Here is a 7,666-nt window from a genome sequence, read left to right as displayed (position 1 = left end):
ATCACAAATTTAAGGACTTGCAGACAATTCACACAGGCAAAGAAAACTTGCTGAAGTTGCACAGTGGATCTGAGCCTCTTTCCTCCTCATTGTTTTAGGTTTTTTTAGTCCCATGGAAATTTCCCTGTAATCACCTCCTTCAATAGGTAAGAAGACTCATGCCATGTAGCACAGCAAATTTCTGTTGTTGTTGTGACTCTGTGCCTTTCTTTTATTGTATGAATATTTCTTCCCCTCAATCAAATGCCTTGATTCACAACCAAGTGTCTGGCTTTAACCACTTTGAAACGCTGATAACAGTTTCTTTTAGGTAACTTGAAATGCAAATAAGGATATATTTGAAACAAGCTAATCGCTAAAAAGACTTGATGAAGTACTTGTAAGCTTATTTTTCTGAAAGCTGAGTCAAGTCCCACTTAAACATCAAACTGTCTTCCTGCACACATTCTACACAAAATGAGTAAGTGATGCTCGGAAAAAGCATCACCAGACACACTGCTGATTATGTTCTGTGGGTTTTATTCTTAAAGTAGAAACAGTGTTTTACTAGATCTAATTCTCTGTCACAAGTAAAAATATGTATTCCCAGAATAGGAGTATTGCATGGCAATTTGAAGATCTAAAAGATAGTAGCTTTAAAAAAGAAGTTGCTCCTGAAGAAGTGTGTAGACCAGCCACCTTACTCTAAAATCTAGCTAAGTATGGGTATGTTCCACCTCTAGATCTGCTTCTCTTTGAATGCAGAAGTATTTACCAGGGGTGTTAAACAGTTGTAGAACTGAGGGGGTTTATGCGAATTTGTGATATAAATGCAGTTTGTTTATTCATTTCTCTGGAGCAAAAATCCCACTTTTTGCAGAGAAAATTGGGGAAGAAAAGACAAATTTGCCTTTAGGTTCTAAGCAGAAGATTTGGAAATCATTCAGTGTCTGTTCTTCAGAATCTCTGGAAGACATATAGTGAAGAAAGTGATTAATTTCACATATTCATATGAAAGTTGGCAGGAACAAATTTGCTTATTTTTGATAAACATGGTAAATTGAAAAGTCAAAGATGATAGACCCATTTTAGTGATACAGTTAGATGGCATGGAGTATTACTTTCATCTTTCTGAAGATACAAATAGAAGTTTATATTGATAGAAATAAAAGGTTGTTTCCTGTAATGACCTGGATTTAATTTCCTGTATAGTAATATACTCGTCTTACATCTGCAAGCCCCTGTAAACCCTTACAGGTTACTTAAATGTGGAAGGTGTCTGGTTCTGACCTGTGAGCATGAGAGAACCTCTTACATGTTATTTGAGCTCTGCTACTTTTTCTAGGAAGACAAAGTTAATTTCCTCTGTGCTATTATACTGTGAAATCTTAAGTGAAAGAGCCATGTATGGTGAAGAGGTATTAAAATTAAATCATTTTAAAAATCCTGAACTTTTAAAAATAACTAAGTTAGGAAAACAGAACTAAACTTTAAGTGTTCCACTGCATGTACAAAGTTGTTTTTTTCAGGCTCATCTGTTGAAATTCAAGTGCCTGTCATTAATTCAACAGAGATCTTTAGTAAGCACATGGGAAACAATTTACAATTAGAAATATATTTTTTAACATAAACACAGATTATTTTTTTCCCCAGGAAGGACAAAGAAGGCTGAAAAACCATGTTAGGTTTTAGTACCCTGCCTGAACTTACTGCCTTGAGGTGATGACAGCTAATACAGTTCTTACTTGTAGAATTAGCTATGGAAATGTTACAGAAGCCACTAAAAGTGGGAATAGGAACTACATTTAGAATATTTCTCTTACTCAGCAAGCATTATCAATTAATTTTCACATTAAGTTCCATCCAGACCATAATTAATTTTCTTTTTAGTACCACAGATCAAAAATTGCTTTTGCTTTTCTTAGGAAGTTACAATATCAGAACAGCAAATCCTGGGGGCCCAATATCCTCCCTAACACACTAATTCAGTCTGGTTATCTTAGGTTTTGAGGTAACTGTCCTTAAGCCACTACAGGCACAAAACCTGAGAATTCCTTAGCATGAAGGATATTCCTGAACACTATTCCTTAATATTTCTGAAGTTAAACATTTCAGCAGATAATAGGGCTATTTATTTGGTTAAAGTTGATATAACTTCTTAGGTATTTCTAAGAGTCAAATGTATATCGTCAGTGTGTTTCTTCTGAAAGCAGATGGCAGAGTGTATGGACAGGGAACTCCTAGTGTGGGGACAATAACCAGTATTGGGTGTATTAGATTCTGGCTGTGTGTGTTGTCAGAAGCAGAGTTCCTCCTCACAATACCATGTGCTGTGGAGTAACCCTTCCTGATTGGGATCCCCTGTTCCGTAGGAAAATTTATTGTGAAATCTCACGTGTAACCCTTTCCAAACAGGGTGGATAGATCCATATACTTTGTGAAGAGCATGTGATGAGTTTTTCATGCATTCTTCATGCAGCAAAAGAACTAGAGTGGTTTCACAGTGTGAAAAAATTTATTATCCTAAATAAAATCAGTTCAGAATTCATTCACGTTCTTCCTAAGGTCAGGCTCATGGGCAGCACTGACAAAGAGAGGGGTTTTCTGCCCACCTGCTGATCTAAACTGCCGATCAGGTATTTGTGCTCCCAGAGGAAGAAAGTCTGCCCTTTTTGTTGATAGAATCATGTACTACAGCTTTATTTCATAAACTGCATTGTTATTGGACAGCAGATAGGAAAAAGAGAAACTCCTAATTAAGGCCTACATGTGGAATGTCCTCTTGGGATGCTGTTGAACTGAATGAGGTCTGCTGAAACTGAGCTCATCGGATGCCTCTCGTCTTGCCTTTCATGAAATTGTTCTCCAAGGATTTTGCTAATTAATGTTAAAAGCATCATGAGTTATCTAGACTTAACACATAATCATACCAATGTGTTTTACAGGTCTGCCCTGACAAACACTCAGCCAACTTTGTCTTTTCAAGGTGCAGAAAACAGAGGACTGAGTTAATAGGGAATTTTGAAGTTGTTTGAATCAAAATGGAATTGCCTTGGTGGTTTAAAAGTGTGAATTTAAACCTCTGTTGTATTGCATCTACACAGTATCAATACATTGGCATAAGGTTGAGATAAGAATTAAGAAGGAAAGCTTTAACATTAGAAGCAATATGAAATGTAAAATGCAAATGAATATAAATGGGAATTAGGGAAAGAATAATAAAACCAGGACACCAAACTTTAAAAATTAATGTTGTGAACTATTAAGAATAATCACTGTTAATGGAATGATGTCTGTTCTCAGTTTTTTTGAGGAAAAAGTTCTCCTTCTGAATTGAAGGTCAGGGTGCTTGCCCTTTAAAATGCCAGCTCTGGTACTGTTCTACCATTTCAAACTTCCATTAAGTAGTGAAAATGTATTTAGGAAGACTTCCAGTTCCATAATTTAGAACTTTTAACATGAGTGAAATTTAAAAGTTAAAGGGAAAAAGTACTAGCAAAGCTGCTTTTGAAACTTAGACCTGGAGTCTGTGTTGCCTTAAACAAGTCTGGTTTTAGGGGTAATTAGTTATCCTGTCGCTACATGTTACAATCCTAGGGTGGAGGTTATAGACAAGGGCAGGGGATGAAATACAAGAACTGTTTAAAAACTGTCATCTTAGCAATGCCAAACCAGTATTTGGTCTTGTGTATGCTGTTAAACTCAGAGATAAACTTGTCTTCTGGGGAAACCTCTCTATTGAGAGGCCATATGTCAATTGCCTATAACTTTTTTCCAAAGAATACCTCAAATAACAAGACATTGCTTAATCCTCCCCTCAACTTCCTTCTTAAACTGTTTTTTCATTTTAAAGTATTATGCCAAAATTTCCTGGACCTGAATTCAACCAAGATGCAGCCTTGCCTTCTCCTACTGGCAATAAAACATGTTTGTAGCTCTGTGTTGACTGCATCTGTCGAAGGAGTTAATGCTGCTCTGAGAAGCTGTGCTGCCTGGGTAGATGGCCCTGTCACCCTGTTATCCTGATGTACTTGAATTGATACTGTTGACAACGGAGAAGTGTGTGTTACAAAACACACAAAACATTTCCTATCATATATTATTCTTCTAAATGCAGTTCTCTTCAGTTAGCCTGTCTTCTTTCCTTGTCTGAAAATACAAAGGCACACAGAACATCAGAGGCTGATAAACTGTGATAACAGTTGCATAATGACTTTCATAAAATAACTTTTGCCATAAAAATAGCTGTTCATAATTGCTTTTGGGATATTTGAGTTTCTGATTCTTCTTGGATCATTCTAATTAGTTGAGGTACTTTTTGGAGAGCTTTTTTTCCTTTGGGTACGATGATAAACAGTTTGATACTCAAATGTGCAGATAAAATACAATTGATTACACAGTACTTTGTTGTTCAGCTGGATGCATATCACTCATGGCTGCAGGACAAGACAGCTTTGAATCTCTTAGGGAGTTACTGAGCAAGATTAGTATTTTTATTCTAATATTAAAAAAAAATAAAAAAATACTGTTCTAAAGAAGTCCATGTATCTGTGTAGCTGTAATAGCCATGAGCTGTGAGAGTTTAAATGTCATCCCGTTCCAGCCCTATAAGAGGGGCATGTTGTGAGACATCCTGACTGCAGGGTAATTGGAATCAGGCAGGTTTAGCTGTGTCTGCCTTAACTGTGGGAAGGGGTTTACAGAACCTTATCTCTTACAGTAAACCCAGTCCCATCAAACAAAAAATATTGAATTGTAGCATGATTTTCTGTTATCAGTTGTTGACATGCTGATATAGATTAGAACTTGTGTAACCCAAACTGTTGAGGGTTTCAGATGTCTCTGTGTCTGTTCATAACAAGTCAGTTCCAGCAGTATGTTCCTTTTGCTCTATTTCTTCCCATGGAAAATGCACCATTTCCCTGTATGAAGTTCTGGTTTATAATCCTGGCTTGGCTTTCTGTGATTATCTCTTGAATATTGCACCTACATGCAGAAGGGAGTTGCTGAGTATATTTGATTTATATGAGGTTTTTGGCTGGAGTCTACACTTTTTTTTTTTTTTTTTTTTTTTTTTTCAGCTCTGTTGTTACTTTAAATACAAAGGAAGTCAGTTTATCTACTGGTAGCCATATAGCATCTTGTATTTGCGAGATTTTAACAGTTTCTGTGGGATGTACACAAAAGTATCGCCAGCTTCTGGAAGTCTTCAGCAATGAACAATGCTGTTCTTTTACAGATTTTCTTTTTGTTCTTTTACTGCTTCCTTTAACAGACTTGTTTCTGTGTATCAGCTTGATGCTACAGAAACTTTGACGTTGCCAGACAGCATGGAAATTATTGCACTGCCAAAATCACAGAAACACAGAATTGATAGGGTTGGAAAGGACCTCTGGAGACCCAACCCCAATATAAAATAGCTAATTCCAGGCACAAAGTATGAATGCCTTTCCTTTGCTGGTCTCCTTAAAGCACTGTGTGATATCTACAGCCAAAAGTGCTTTTTGGTTAATGAATTATTCAGCTTTCTAATTTTTTATGAGCATCTATTGGAATTGTGCTAGTGGAGTAAGCAAATAAATGGTGTATTCACGTGTAGTTTATACTGACGGCTGTTTTGGGAGCTATAGAACAATATATTTTGTGCTGAAAATAGGAAATAGGAACAGCAAAGACTGGCTGACACTACCAGGCTTCTTGGAAGTTTTAATAAAATTAGCAAGTGTATTTACAAAGGTAGTTTCCCTTCCTTGACAGGAAGAAAGTATCCAGCATTGCCGTTGTGTCCTCTGGGAACAGTTCCCACTCAGCCCGGTCAGCTCGGGACACAGCAGGCTGCGGGGGCCAGCCTCTGATATCGGAGTGATCGGAGGTCTGGCTCGTGGGTCCTTCCAAGGGACCGCGGCGATAAAGGCAGACGGCGGAGGAAAGGGGGCAGGCTCAGAGTTGGGTTAAATCCAGAAAGTTTATTGGACCTCCGAACGGGGGGACCTCAACCACCAGGGGTGCCCAACCCAGAGCACCTGCAGATCGCGCGCCGGGGCATTTTATGGCGGGGGGGGCATGGGGGAGGGTGTACAGAACAACCAACCAGGGAAGGGAAGGGTGCGGCAAGCAGAACGAGGGACACATAAGGGAACCAACTATAACAGGGGAAGGGAGGGACTCCTTTCCCAGGACTAATCACCTGGCCCCCTGGCTAGAACTTTCCAGAAGCCTGGGAGGGGTGGCAGAGTGACAGACAGGGAGGAGATAAAAATGACAGACAGGGTGATTTAAATAAAACAGGGGGGGTGCCAACTGGGGTACACCAAACTTACATAACATAGGGGGGAGACCCGGACTGAACTAAGCTAACACACTCTCACACAGCATATTTACAAAAACCCTATTTCTAACAAAAGTACTTACTTTAGAAATCTTATAATAAATGCCAGTGCAACTGCCATCTGCTCTTACTCTGTCTGCCTTTTCCATCTGGACACAAACATACCTCTCTGGATAAACATAAGTCCCCTACTAACTCATCAGTCCTCTAGCCCATCTCTTCTGTGGAAGCACTTGCATGATGATGTGACCTGTCAGGAGATGGATCAGGAGTCGGTTGTGGCTCTGCTGCTTTAATGACTCCAGGAGCAGGACGTGCTGAGCAGACATTGAGTGGGAGGCCAGTGAAGATATATCCGTTTAGAAAGGATGCAGTGGATGGTTTGGGAAAATGAGTTTCCGTATCCAAAGCTGTTTGCAATGCCTGTATTGGCCTATTGTGATAATCCCAAGCATCTGCTATGGGGAGCATTAGTGTACACAGGAGCTTGTGTTTATGCCTTTTTGTTTCTAATGCTGAGTAGCTATTAGATTTCTGAGAAACGATTAAATATGAACTATATTTTGAACTTTGCAAAGTTTCTGTTGGTTTTTCCTCTTTCTTATTTAAGGGAAGTTAGTCTGAGCTCTTCAGTTTCATATACTGCTTTTAATTATTACATTGATTTATTTTACTCTCTGCCAGAGTAACTGGAAATAAGGGTCCATTTTAGAAGGCAACTTGCACCAGGGTTATGAGTTCCTCACCCATGGCAGAGGGTTCACAAACTGGTGCAAATATGTGGCTTGACAGTGAGTCAATAGTTTATGTGACCTGGGAACCTGGCTGCTTGTTCCTTAATCCTTGCAGCATTCATGTTTCACCTCTTGATGGTCTTGCCCCACTGTAGAACAATGGAACATTATTTGTTTGACAGGTGTTACTTGTTTTCTAAGGAAAAGGCTGGGAAGGGGTACAGCAGGTGTTTGATGAACTCAGATCTGCTCTTACACTTGACCCACTGGTGTTTTCATTAACAGATACCATAATACCGTTTGTACCTCTGGATGTGAGGCTGGAGAGTCTGACCATAGCCATGGCTCATTGGGACAGCAGTTTCAGGATGGTACTTGGGCATCCATAGTGAACCAAAGCCTTAGCAGAGCACCTCTGAAATAGATGCTTGTGCCTGTGAAATAGATACTTCTCCTTTCTTCAGCTCACTGGGACTATGTCTCTCTGAAGGACTGAGGCTTTGTTGGTAGCAAACATATGAATGAAAACTATTGCAGGAGCCATGTAAATGGCCACTGAATCAGTGTCTTACTTGATGAATGCCTACTTGAGTAAACCACTTTGGAACCTAAGAAATTTCACCTG

Source organism: Aphelocoma coerulescens, chromosome 10 (assembly GCF_041296385.1).
Source record: "Aphelocoma coerulescens isolate FSJ_1873_10779 chromosome 10, UR_Acoe_1.0, whole genome shotgun sequence".
Lineage (NCBI taxonomy): Eukaryota > Metazoa > Chordata > Aves > Passeriformes > Corvidae > Aphelocoma > Aphelocoma coerulescens.
Note: the sequence above shows the minus strand (reverse complement) of the source record.